At 45.8% G+C, this 14749-nt stretch overlaps 1 long non-coding RNA gene across 1 annotated transcript in view; it reads right to left on the reverse strand.

Annotated features, from left to right (window-relative positions):
• Positions 1-2113: 2113 nt before the first annotated feature.
• LOC146867280 (uncharacterized) overlaps positions 2114-14749 on the reverse strand; it is a 45973-nt gene continuing 33337 nt past the window's right edge. The window contains exons 2-3 of the long non-coding RNA XR_014966083.1: positions 4263-4422; positions 2114-2825 (exon numbers count right to left, since the gene is read on the reverse strand). This is a non-coding gene — a long non-coding RNA (uncharacterized LOC146867280). The remainder of the gene's footprint in view (positions 2826-4262; positions 4423-14749) is intronic.

Below are 14749 nucleotides of genomic sequence, written 5' to 3' on the forward strand. Positions count from 1 at the left end.
ACCCCCCACCCCCCGTATGTACGGACCGTACCCCAGGTGTACCCCCACCCACGTATGTCCGCACCGTACCCCAGGCGTACCCCAATCCTCGCGTATGTACAGTCCGTACATACGCGAGGATTGGGTATGCCTGGGGTACGGTCCGTACATACGCGGGTGGGGGTACGCCTGGGGTACGGTCCGTACATACGGGGGTGGGGGGTACGGTCCGTACATACGGGGGGTGGGGGGTACGGTGCGGACGTACGCGGGAGGGGTGGGAGGCTGGGGGGTACGTACTACTCGTACCCCGGGCACAAGTGTACTCGGGGTAGGGGTCGTACAAAGTTCGCTCCGTACGGGGCCTTTTCCATGCACTTGTGTTTTCGGACGGGCGGTACGGATCGTACTTGCGCGCTCGGACTTCAGTTTTACGAGTTGTAAGTAAACCTGTCCGTGGACGTCTCGTAGACTTTTCCCGAGGCGATTTGTATGTATTTTCCACGTACGAATCGTACTTCGCCGTTTGTACGGGACTTGTACGATTTGTACGTAAAAAAATACGGATACGAGTCGTACGGGGAAAAAAAATCCAGGATCGGAATCGATCCCAGAATGTTAATACTGAGAACACATGTTAAGGATCAGCAGTACTAACATAATATATTATTAATAACCATTCAGTAAAGCTTCCACAAAAGTTTAGCTAATTTATTATGTATTTATTATTAAAATGACAAAAATTGAATCAGTCTCTTAAAATCTATAAGGTTTCCAAGTAACAGTTCAACTCCACACTTCTTTTCTGCTCTGCATGTATAATAATTGAACATTTCTGCCTGGTATTCACATGAGGGTATTAGAGGCTTTCTTCTACTTCTGTACCATGTCATGATTTCCAGCACCAGGCTGCCTCCTGCCTTCTTCTGGACACCAGCTCATAGTGAATGGGAGTTAATGTTGTCACTCACTCCCAAATGTCAATAATGATCTTCCCAAATACCAGTTCAGTTACAACTTGCCAACTAGTCTTCTTCACAAGCGGAATCCTCCTCGATGTACTGTTGTGTCCACAAGGAGATCATCGCTTCCTGATCCGCTGTTTGTAGTCAGGGCTATCACAACCCTTCCTCGCAGTCCTACAATGTCTCCTTCGCTTCCAAATTCTAGACACTTGGGTTTGTGGTCTGACTGTCCTCCCAATGTGTCCAGGCTGTGTCCTGTCTCTTGGCAGCACCAAAAGTCTGGGTTTCATTAAACACATGCTACACACAATCTCAAATTGCTTCCATGTGGTTGATGACTGTGCCCAGTCGCTCTCCTTCAGTCGGCAAGCAAACAGTCTTCATGTCATGAGGGTTGCCGGGCAAAGTCAAAGCTGTGTGCTCAACGCCATCAGTTGTAGCAAAGCTACCAGATATGTGGGGATGTACCTACTCTGATACTCCATCCCATCCGTTCATTGGTGCACAGCAGGTTTCTCACTCGCAGATAAAACACTGCACGGCGAGTGGTCAGTTTGAAGCTTTATAAACATCAGAACTCTTTAGTTTAAACAGTGGGAGGCACACCAACATTCTATGACCATCTCACGCTCTGGCTGAGCAGCTAGTGGCAGCAGGGCTGGACTACAATGTTATTCAATTAGGTAGGATATAACATTATCCCTTTTTCTTCAACAAAAACGAAACTTACAAATGATAAAACAAGAAGAAAGAACTATCAACAAGAAAAATAAATAATAGTACAAGTCCCACGGATGCAAACATAAATCAAACATCGCAGGAGCATCAAGAAGAAAAAAGAATAATAGTACAAGTCCCACGGATGCAAACTTAAAGCAAACATCGCAGGAGCAAGAACCATTAAAGCAAGAAAGGACGGATAAGATACATACATTTGAACAGCAATATCTCCCATCCCTCCCTAAAAAGAATTAAAAACATTATGAAGCAAGCATAACATTTCCTGAAATACATTTGAAGCATTCTGCATCAACCCCTGTGACGTGATGCACTACAACGAAAAAGGGTAACAGACCCCACAAAACCAATGCCCAAAAGTATAACTAAAAGTAGCTCTAAAGATAGCATACCCAACAACTACAACGAAAAATCCGCTTGTCGCCAAAATAAATGTTGTGATCTCTGTAGAAAGACACCTGGAGCCAGGAGGTATTCTTAAGCCATCTTTATTCAGTCTCCAGTTCTGGTTACATCTATCTCTACTCCAGCCAGCCTAGTGTGGTACCAGCCCCACCAGGAGCAGCCTCCCTAGCTGCTCAGCCCATCTTCAACTGCCAACACACATCCACTCAGACACCCAGGCATTCCATGCATCACAGGCACACCAACATTCTATGACCATCTCACGCTCTGGCTGAGCAGCTAGTGGCAGCAGGGCTGGACTACAATGTTATTCAATTAGGTAGGATATAACAGATGCCCTTCACAAGGACATTTATATTTGTTCCCTTCCTCATCAAAACCATGCTGCTCGGTTTTATCATCAATTGAAAATGTACCACATGCACTGAAGTCATTGATTAATGCCGATCAGTCACCATTTTGGGTTTGTTGCCTACTCACTAGTCACATTTTGTTTTACTGAAATATACTCCCAAATCTGTTGAAAGCCATTGTTTGTTCTTCATGCTTAAAACAGTAATTACTCTCAAGACGGTTCATGCAGTCCAGTCCCACGATGGTCATCTTGCGCTCAATAGAGGGAGGCGGCCATGACTGTGACATGGCTGCCCAATGGTGTACCAGCCATCGTTTTTATGGTTTTCTGCTAGTGAAGCAACCTAACGCTCCTCCTGTAGAAATCCTGTAGGTTTCACAACTCTAAATGGAGAAGGAGAGATGCGAGGTTAGCTGAGGGTGCATCTGTCAATTTTGTAGCAGAATAGATACCCCACATCCATCAACATCTTAATTTGGGATCACATACATAGTATGGGAGAAGACTAGGTGAATAAAAAAACTTAGAAAATAACAATAAACAATATCTGCAATAGGAAGATTTGGTCATCAAATAAGACTGCAGATCGCATATTCTGCTTCATATACTACCAAGAGGTTTATTTTAGCAATACAAACTTTAATGGGCACGTTTAATGATAAAAGCTCATTGAACCAAACACACATAGTAAATGTTCCCAGGGACAATCTAGCAGCCCTCTACCAAGTGAGTTGGTTGTCCATCACAAGACCGAGAAAAGAATATTCATGGGTGACTTTCAATTTTTGTCTGTTAGGCCAACATGGATCATCTGAGAACTTCACACCAATTACATTATCTTGGATGTGTTTATTCTCACATGATTCGTAGTATGCTAAATAACTAGTTTCATTATTAAACCATGGAGCCCAAGATTTGCGTGACTAAAACGACCATATCGGTGGTATAAAATAAAGCTGCAGCATGTTTCCAACTTTTGAGTAATGCTGTGCTCCTCCTGCAAGATCTGTTGCTAACAGCTCCACAAAGAAGGAACTAATGAGCATCCCTGTTGACTCTTTTTTGTGTGGTAATTTCAGAGTTGTAGCCGTACCCGGCTCCCACGTATGGCTGGGTAAGAATTGGACAGCTCACACTTAAAGTTCTCTCCATGCCTAAGATCCCACAGAAAAATGGAGGAGCGATATTAACCCCTTGAGTGCCCTGCCCTTTCCCCCTCCTGTGCCGGGCCTTTCATTAGCGGGCGGGGTCCATGACGAGATAGTCTCGTCATGGGCACAGCGCAACCACGCTCCATGACAAGACTATCTCATCATGGGCATAGAAGAGGTTAAGTCTTCATTTGTGTGCAAAATGGCTCAGTACTAGACAGTTGAAAATGATAGGGTGGTTGCTGCCTAGCCCCATGTGGGCGTGTCGGAGAAGCCCATCTTCTGGAAAATTTATCAGAAATAACTCGGCAAATATCTTATTTGAGGGCAGAGCATTGATGTAGGTGACAGCTGGTAAACATGCACCACCCCTCGTGGAAATAAGGAAAATATACCATTAAAGAGTCCTTGAATTCATCAAGCAATATTCCTAGCTGGCACACTGCTATGAACACAGGGAGGGGAATGGGTGAAAACCAGAAACAGAGAAGTTCATAAATAATTCTCAGCCTTCCACTGGGACCATTCAAATGGCATAGCTTTGTTGCAGAAATCAGAGTAGCCACGGATTTGTGAAAAGGAAAGTAATTTATTGGAGCCATGAAAGTATATACAAGATGGGTGCCATCATGTTGCAGAATAAGCAATGAATATTTTTTCCATACTTACATCAGTGATTGAAGTGACTTTGGAGTTCGGTGTAGGCTACACCCACTCATGCCTACAATTTCTCAGAATCTCCTGGAGTGACCCTCTATGAGTGTGCATAAGGGCTTCCCCAGACAGTTTGTATAGGAGAACATTTTCAAACTGCACGTCCCTTTTAACTCTGTTGGAAACAAGATATTTTGAGTTTTAGGATAATCACATCACAGTGAATCTTAGCAAATGTAAGTGGAGAAAAGCAAATTTACAGACACTTATTTGTGGTTCAAAGGAAAGCGCATCATTGGGCATCATTCCTACATTGTGGACTTTTACCACTGGTTGGGGGGTTTAAGCTCAGAATTCAGGCCAAGAGAAAAGCTGATGCTCAGAGCTGCCCATCCAAGGCCCTCATTTATGGGGATTTGGCGTAGGGCAGCACAGCAAGTCAGCTTGCTCCGCTGCCCTATGCCAAAATGAAAGGGCAGGAATGCAACTTATTTATGCAATATGGTGCATTTAGGTCCTTTCCCCCTGCACTGGTGCCATTTCAGCAGCCTAGTGTCAATGCAGGCACCCTTGCACCATGGTGGAATGGTGCATGGTGCAAGGGTGCTTGTGTTGTCGGCAGGTTTGTTTTTGTGCAGGGACCTTCTTGCACAGAAACAATCCTAAAAGACATTTTCCTCTTTCTATGTGTGCTGCAGAATGCAACGCACATAGAAAGAGGAAAAAATTAGGAGAAAAAAAAATATTTCTCCTGGTTACTCATCACCTCAGGAGATGTAAGGTTTTGGCACTTCCCCAGGTTTACATTCTCTCATAAATCTGGGGACATGTCAAAATCCATGGGTGCTGCATGGGGAACCCCACGGCAACGCCCATGGAATGCCTCCAGAGTGCAGAGTAAGGCAACGCACTGATTTGACCTGCCTTGCCTTACTCCATATTTATGAGGCCATTCAAAGCCACGCATTGTGGCTTTGCTTGGCCTCATAGATATGATTTTGTGATTTGTGCCACCAGAGCATCACAAAAAGAGACTCTCCAGCGGCGCAAGGGGCTCATAAATATGCCCCCAAATTTTTACGTTTTCTGCCTTTTCAAGCGTCACTGTTTTTTATGCAGTCAGGACAGGACATGGGATAGACAGTGTCATATATCTGATTGTTCACCTTTGTTATCTTCAAACTTAATATATAGCTGCATGTGATCCATATGCATATGGTATCCTACCTCATTGAAATGTAAGATCTTGGACCTTGCAGATGTTGAATAACTTTGAAATAATGCATATCCATGAGGTGTTCCAAATGGGATATTTGTCGACCTAGGAGGCAGTTTGCCCAGGTTTATGGCTATGGCTTTGTGCGAAGGATGAAAACCAGGATAGTGCTGTCCAATAATGTCTGCATAATGTTTCTGACTATCAAGATATATATTAGGTTGGCAATTGTGTTAAATACTGGAAAGTGGTGACGCATAATGAGGGCGCGGAAGGACCTTGGTCCTGGTGTGAGTTAACTCTTCCCTCATTTTTAGTAGCATACACTCTGTTACTTTATCAGGTCTAAAGCCAGAATGAGAGACACCTTGGAAGCAGTTTGATTCCAAGTGAGGGGAGAGCTGGTGGGCGACAACAGGTTCCATCGTTCAGTAACAATGAGTGCACAAAGGTTAGGTCTGTAATGTCACAGATTAGCAGCTTCCACTGAAAGTTTCATTAGGATAGAAGTGATGATGGCAAGGTTGAAAGGTTGCAGGACGGATGGAATAGAAAGTGTTTATCAGTCTGAAGATAAGTGGCAGCATTGCAAGTCCATTCAACTTTAGCATCATATACATTTCACACCAGATAGAATTTTTTTGTTTAACAACACATTTTATTGATTTTATAGTACCAAGTGGGCGAAGCCCAATAAGCGGCATATAGGTACATGACAAATAATGAAAACAATAGGTACTGGAAATATCCTCTCCAGGAGGTCTGCAGAACCTCAGACCTAACCTAAGTCCATGCTGATATGTAGCCTCTCATATGTCCTGTACTAGCTGTTCGATCAAATAGTAATTTTGTTGTGTTCCAACATCACAGCAGTGTTCTGACCTGCCATATCAAGAGGGGAGGTTTTCTATTAACCACTTGGTTATCTTCATTGCATTCTTTCAGGGTTTGGGAAAAGAACAAGGATAGCCAATGAAGTTGTTTATTTTTGGTTAAGATGATCTAAGAGATCATCTGTTCAATCCAAGTGGGTGTTCTCGAAGCAACTGAAAGAAATGTAAAGTGAAGATAAGTTTAGAAAAGGTGCTTCTTCGTCAGAGGAGGGTAGTATGGGTCTCAACGTCGGAATTCCTGACATGCTCCTCTCCTTGTTGCCACACTGTTTAGAGTTCGGCTGCATGCCTCACTTAAGTACAGCGACAGACTCACATGACCAAAGACAAACGAACAAAACCTACACTGAAACACATCCATAATTTAACTATTCGAGGTATTTCCAATAGGAAATACAGTACCTGCCTAAAAGTCTTTTATTGTAACATAAAAATGTGCATTGTACACAGACATAAAGAAAGATTCAGCATTAGAATATAGTAATTTAGTACAGTTACAACTCTTATAGAATACACTGTTCTCAGTAAAGAATAATTCCAAAATAGCCATATGTTTATTTATGTGTTAGCCAGGCGCGGTGCGTCCATTGGGGCGTTGGGGCGTTGCCCCCCCGCACCCGCAGCTCCCTCGGTGTCTCTGAACTTAGTTTACTTAAGTTCAGAGACGCCGAGGGTGGGGAGAACTGACGATGCATGTCAGTCAGCATGACGTTGGACCGTGGGCGGTCCTGCGTCATGTTGACTGACATGCATTGTCAGACCAGGCAGCACTGCAGCACAGGTGCGCATGAGTGGGCATGGTGAGCTAATTTTTAGCCCGTGCCCAGTCATGCGCACTTGTGTTTTCACGGACTTGCGCATGCCCATTAGGAGCCCCTCGGTCTCCTAAGGGGCAGGCGGCGGGCGAAGAGTAGGCTGTGCCCTCAGCCAATCCTGGCGCTCCAGCAGCGGCAGGATTGGCTGAGGAGTTGCCCCTGCAGTGCTGACGCGCTGTTCCAGTTTGAGGAGGGCAGAGGCGCCAACGCGGACCAGGAGCAGAGGCGGTCAGGTAAGTTTTCCTCTTAATTTTAAATGTATTCTCCCGTGCGACCACCCACCCCCCGCGCATGCCCCCCACTCGCGCCCCCCCCCCCCTCCCCTCGCGACTGCTCATGTATTAAAAACCGGTCGGAGACTTCAAGAAACAGGTATTACCTTCTCTTTCCTCCTTTCGTTTATTTGCTTCCTTTGCAATCATTTTACGCCCCGCCACTTTTAAATGTCACCAGCCACCCCTGGTGTTTGCCTATGTATTTCACATATATTTAACAAAACAAACAGGTCTTCGGTGGCACCTTACACCACTGCAGTAATCATAGTGACAAGGAATATTCAGTCAAAGGGCATTCCAAAAATGAGGGCCAAAAACCTGGAATGCTCTACAGATTAGCCAAAAGGCGCATGCTACCCAGTAGACTTAGTGAAAATTTCTTACACAGAGGTTCCCTGTTGGTACCTCTAACAACCGCAGTAGGCGCAAGGTTCTAGGAATATTGCAGAGATATCAAATGAATAGGTATGCAATGATTTGGAGAAGATGTAATGCCTGAGCTGGAAGGATCTCCACAGGCTGTATCTTATCCTGGATCGCTCCAAATTCTGAATCTGCTCCTAGAATCGCTTTTTAATAATATGAGACTTGTATTCTCAAGTCTTGATTCCCTGATTAAATATGGGTTATTTTGATCAGTGCTTAGAGAGAATATGAGATATTTCCTTAAGGCTCATGAAGACGGGGGATTTTTTGGTAACGTTTTTTATGGTCATTAGATGTAGATAACAGTCTGATTAGCTACAGTTTCGAAGTGCCTTACTTAATTCTAACCTTTGCTGGAAGCCATCTTTCCTCTTGAGAGATTACCAATCACAGGGTTACATTGAAAGAATTTAAAGAATAATGAAGTTGAAGGAAAATGTTATGCTGGTTCTGCTGGTTCTGCGATAGATTAAGCAATCCAAGAGGTAATATATATATATATATATATATATATATATATATATATATATATATATATATATATATATATATATATAAATGGTTAAAAGGTCTAAAAAAATTTTTTATAAGAACATCTAAAAGGAAAGGCAAGATACAGCATGAAAGAAGAGCGAGACTAAAAGGGATGGGAGCGTAGGCCTGCAAACTTGCAATGCAATGTCATTTACATCATAAATAAATGCATTTGGTTGGTTAATCCAAGAGGTACAGTAGTGTCACTGGAGGTTTAGGATTGATTATTAGATCAGACTTATTAAGTGTGAAAGGGCAACAGAGGTGGTAGGTGGTTTCTGCTCTAAGACCCCGATTACAATGGCTCTCATAATCCGATAACTCTGGTTACCACTCATATCAGAAGGTTATGTTTTGCAATAAGCATTGCACCCTGCAATTTTCCCCAGGTACATTTTGACAGGTCAAATAAGCACATTTTTACTTGGGATAAATGAACAGTAAGAACTGAGACATGCAGAGTTTCCTATGCTCAGCACTAAAAGCATCACATTATGCCCTTTTTGGGGGCCAAAGCTCTGGACAAGCAATAATTATTGACCCAATAAATTGCAAACTCCTCAGCATCAGATTTTTTTGGGTGCGATAATTATCATATTCAACACAAGGGCACTTGCATTTAAGGCCTAAATGATAGATTATTCCTGATTTGCTGGAGATGCCTTCCTTCGCAACACAGATCACCACAAATCTCGCCAATCATAAATGGAGCAATGAGAATCAAAGCTTAAAATCACAAAGCATTTTATGTAGTCAGTTCAATATCAATGTGCAAATTTTTTTTTGCAATCCTTGATTCGCAGTCCTCATCCAGGGATTCAGGAGTATGAGACATTTTCCATTTAGAAATTGGATTAACAAATAAGGAAATTCTGCGATGATGGTTGAATTGGCAAATTCACAAATTTAAAGCATTTGGTTGGGTTTGTGAGCTATGGTACAAAAGTTAGTTGAATTCACATAACTCATTGAGGCAATTGCCTATCCTGGCAATACATGCAAATTTGCTCCTGTAAAGTTCAAGATTAGGTTTGTTTCGTAAATAAGAATGGGATGGAGCTATTCACATATTTATTGGGGTTAGGGAAAGAGGTTTCGCACAATAAATACAATGAAGTACTCTGTGAAACGTATGGCTATCGGAATTCTGGAAATTTGCCTAGAATTATATGCACTTCCCTAAAAAAGAATTTGGGGCTTTGCTCTAAATGTAGGAATTATTTTACGGGAGAATTTTTCAGATTTTTCCTTCCAAAACCTTATGAACAAGGCCATAAGTGATATAATAATGGGATAAAGTGGAGTGTATTGCTGAACTTTTGTGTACAAAACATTTGTATGCATTTACAATAAATATTTTTTCAAAACCTGTAAGTGTGCAGCTTTATCCAGGAAAAGCGGTATGTTCAAGCTCAGACACGAAAGGGGGCTATCGCAAGCGCAGTTATGATAATTCACGTCCAAATGGGTTGTAGATAAGATTAGATTCATTTGAACACTACCCAATAGAGCAGCTCCAGAGTAACCGCGCCCTAGAAACCTCACAGCAGAGACCACACATTCCAAGTTCTTAAAGAAACATTTATTTACAATTGGTTCAACAGAATTACAGATTAAGAAACGTTTACAACATATGATCCACACTACAGAAAAACATGTTAATATGTCTGCACGTACAACACAAATACAGTTCAATAAAACTACCAACCCTGTTAAAACCATAACACACTCACAACAAAATCCACATACTCACAGATACAAAACAAGAAACACACACACACATGCCCAGTGAACTGCTTAATTCCACTATAACAAAATGATCTTTATGTATTTATTCCCACCTTCTACTACTATGTGGCTGCAGCCTACTTTGACAATCCTAAGAGATTCCATCTATCTTGATTCCAGCTTCCTCACCAAACCAGGTTGCCTTACCCAAGCCATATCACCAAATTCATAGTCACCAAATCTCATTACCATTGTCTTTTTATACCTGCCTTTGTCCTTCATCTGGTGTCTCGAAATTGTCTTAAGTGCATCTTTTACACTCTCTCTTTCACCTGTATTATGCCCCAACCAAGCTGGACACAATTTGATTTCCATACTGTGTCCTCTCATAAGCAAGAAAGGCGAACCTCCTGTTATACTGTGCAGTGTGGTCCAATACACCATCAGCCATTTCTTCAACTTCTAAATGACACATGACTTCTCCAAGCCAACTGTAAATTCTCACCACCATCACAGTCACTCTTTCCACCAAATCATTAGCCATGGGGTCATATAATGCCACACACCTATGTCTATGTTACATTACTTGCAATTCCAAATATGTACTAACCTCCCTGGAAGACAATTGAATGCCATTGTCTGTAACTAAAATATGTGGAATTACTCTTAAAAACATACCTTCTCACTTTAGAACTGTGCATTTTACCCCTGCTAGCCGGTAGTAAAGTGCTTGCGCTCCCCCTTTAAACATGGTTGAATTGGCCTATTCCTAATTGGTATATTTAACTTGCCTATAAGCCCCACGTATATGGTGTACAAAGTGTTCCCAAGACCTGGGACTTAAGTGTCACTAGTGTGGTGATTCACCTTATGCTCATTTGCATATTAGCGCCCTCGCGCTAAAGGAACACAGGAGCCGGTGGTTAGTGTCTACACGCGGCTCCGACTGCCCGCCGAGGCCACGCCTCTTTATTTTATACTCGCTAGCGTCTGACGTCACACGTCAGCGCTAGCGCACTCCGGCAGCGCGGTAGGCTAGAACGCCTCCTCGCGCGCCGGACATTACACTCCTTCCCAACTTTATCAAAACAGCAAACAATTAACACGATATGCAAAATAAACGATGGATCTGTTACCAGTCCGCCAGTCCTTGCGGGTTACACCAGATAGTCAGCCAGCTGGGAGGATGGTGCTGGATTCCTCCGCAAACCATAGTGGGATTGGCTTCCTCTGTACCGGGTCATCTCCGGGGTCCTGCACCTTGGGGTGCTGTGCTCATCCTGGGGCGAGCCGCAGCTGGGCAGGTTACCCCCGGGCGTGGCCGGCCGGGACTGGGGGTCACGGTCCCTGGGATCGTAATCGTCCTCCGGAGCTTCCTCCCCCTCCCGATCTCCGCACAGTTGGCTCGGGCTCCATCCTTCTGGCTCGAACCCGGGACCCGGAGGTGTTCCAGGATGGGCTTTCTTGAAAAAGGATACATCCCTGGTGACTGTTTCAGCTCCTCTCTGGGCGGTCACCGCCGTGCCGGTCCGGCGGGTGACAGTCCATGGTCGTGGTTCGAAAGGAAGTCGAAATTTGCTTCCAGGGTATCTGTCCTTAACATACACTCGATCTTGCACTTGGATCGTTGACTCCTTAGCTCCCCTCCGCCGGCTGGCTTGATCATTTGAGCGAGTCCGATTGGCCAGAGTCTTCTCATTGCTGGCCTGTGCCGGAACCCAAGTCGGGTGGTGGGGAAGCGTGTCACTCACTATTCGGCCCATGGTGGCCGTTCCTGGCACTGCCTCCGTTGTGATGTGGGGGGTCATCCTGTATTCCCTCAGAAAACTGTAAATTGCCCTTTCCAACGGAGATCCATCCGCCATGGCTATGCGTATGGTCTTATTTAGGGTGCGCATAAATCGTTCCACCTCTCCGTTGGCTTGAGGCCAGCGTGGTGTCACCTTGCGGTGATGGATCCCCCAGCTCCTGAGGTTCTCTGCAAACTCTTGCCCCTGGAAAGGGGGTCCGTTGTCAGTCTTGACCACCTCAAATATGCCATGAGTGGCGATGGTTTTCTCAAACTTTGCAATCACCTCTGTGGCTGTTTGGCTCCCCACTATTTCGATCTCTGGATACTTGGTAAAATCATCGATGATGACTAGTGCATGACGTCCATCGGGGAGGTGCCCGAAATCGGCACTCACACATTCCCACGGCCTCTGGGGGTTTTCTTCTGTCACCACGGGGTGGGGGCGATCCGGCTGTCCTGCCGCTTGGCACCAATTGCAGGTTCTCACCGTTTGCTCTACCATTGCGTCCAAGCCAGGGAACCATACTTTGGCTCTGAGCCTGCCCTTGGTCTTTACCATTCCTTGGTGTCCTCTGTGGGCTAGGTCTACCGCCTGCTGGGCGAGACTGGCCGGCATGACCAGTCTGGGGCCTCGTAGCAGACATCCTTGGCTGTCAATGGACAGTTCCCCTTTTATCCTCAGGATAGACTCCAGTGTCATTTTGGCATGGGGTGTCCTCCTATTTAGTGACTCTTGGATGGCCCTCCAGTCCCCTGACTTGACTACAGCCGCCACTATTTGCAGACATTCGTCTCTTCTTGACGCGTCGAGGCTCATAGGAAGGGGTCGTGAGCGTTCAGTCACTAACCGGACATATTCTTCTGTGTCATCCGCCTCGTCCCTTTCTTCCTTGGTGGCTTTGCGCGGGTGCCTAGACAGGTAGTCCGCTGGATTTGTGGCTCCCAGTTTGTACTCCACCCGATAATCGTACCCTTGCAGTTGGAGTATCCACTTCTCGATTCTGGGTGGAGGTTTTGACGCTGACCCCTGGAAGAGAGGTATGAGTGGCTTGTGGTCAGTCGCTACCGTGAAGTGATGGCCATACACGTATACGTGAAAGTGTCTACAGGCCCAATGGATGGCGATGGCCTCTCGCTTGATCTGCGAGTAGCGTTGTTCCGTCTCAGTCAAAGATCGGCTGGCGTAGGCGATGGGGGCCCACTCTCCATTGCTCTGAAGTTGCGCCAACACCGCTCCCAGACCATAGGGGCTGGCGTCCACAGCCACATTGGTGGGCTTCGCAGGGTCGAAGTACGATAAGGTGGTGTCTGCTGACAGAGCTGCTTTTGTTGCTTGGGAAGCTTGCTCTTGTTCGGGGCCCCATTGCCATGTGGTCGTAGACTTTGTCAGTTCCCTGAGAGGCTTGGTGAGGTTGGAGAGGTCGGGGATGAAGCGTCCACAGAAGTTTACCATGCCCAAGAAACTCCTTGCTTCTGAAATGTTTGTTGGGGCGGGGGCTTCTTAAACGTCCTTCACCTTGTCTGGGTCTGGGGCCACTCCTTGATCCGAGAACGTGTACCCGAAGAAACTAATTTTGGTCTGCAAAAACTGGCATTTCTCCCGGTGCAGGCCTGACTCCTGGATTCTCTTGAGGACTCCCCTCAATCTCTGGTGATGTTCCTCGACGGTTGACGCGTAGATCAGCAGATCATCGCTCACATCCCGCACTCCAGGGAGTCCGCTGAGGACTTCCCTGATGGTATTCTGGAATACCTCGGTGGCACTCGAGATACCAAAGTTCAGGCGCCGATACCGTCTGAGGCCCACGTGTGTAGAGAAGGTGGCTATGTACCTCGAGTCTGGATGAAGTGGCAGCTGGTGATAGCCTGATCGGAGGTCCATTTTTGAGAACCACCTGGCCCCATTCAACTCCCCTAAGATGTCATCAATGGTGGGCGTCAGGTGACGTTCCCTTTTTACGGTGGCGTTGGGGAGGCGTATATCCACACAGATACGGACCTGTCCGGGCTGTTTTGGCTTCCTGGCAATGACGATCGGGGACACCCATGGGGTTGGTCCACTGACCTTCTCTATGATGCCTTGTTTTTCGAGAGCCTCCAGCTCCTCTTCGACCTTTTGCCTCAGATGGAACGCAATTCGCCTGTGCCTCAGCGCCACCGGTTGGACAGATGGATCGATATGTAAGGACACTTCTTTCCCCTTCCGGCACCCGATTCCTTTGAACACATCCCTGAACTCCTCCATGATGGTATCCAACTCCTCCTTCAGGACTGCCATGGCAAACGATATCAGTCTCAGCTCTTCGGCCGATTGCCTGCTCAACAGCATGCCACTTCCTTCTTCTGTGACATAGACGGTGGTGCCTACCTTCACCTCCCCATGTTGCAATTCTGTCTTGAAGCACCCGATGAGTGGGATGGGCATCTTTTGACCGTATGCAAACACTCGGATCCTTGCTTCTCGTAGCGGGGGTTTGGTGCGTAGTTGGTGATAGACGTTGGCGGCCATCAACTCAATGGACGCCCCTGTGTCAATGGTCGCTTTTACTTCCTGTTGGTGGATCAATATGCGACATTTTGGAAGTCTGCGCTTCTTCCTTTGTGGCTGGTTGATCGCGAATAAGTAGTGGACTGGGTACTCCTCGGTGTCATCATCCATGTCTTCGCTCTCCGCCTCTTCCCGCACCGCGTGTGCAGCTTCTTTCTTGACTCTGGTGGACCTGCACACCGCTGCGAAGTGGTTCATCCATCCGCATGCGCTGCATTTCTTCCCTCTTGCCGGGCACTCTTGTATGCGGTGGGGCTGGCCTCCACAATACCCGC

This window comes from Triturus cristatus, chromosome 1_2, assembly GCF_964204655.1.
Source record: "Triturus cristatus chromosome 1_2, aTriCri1.1, whole genome shotgun sequence".
In the NCBI taxonomy this organism is placed as follows: Eukaryota; Metazoa; Chordata; class Amphibia; order Caudata; family Salamandridae; genus Triturus; species Triturus cristatus.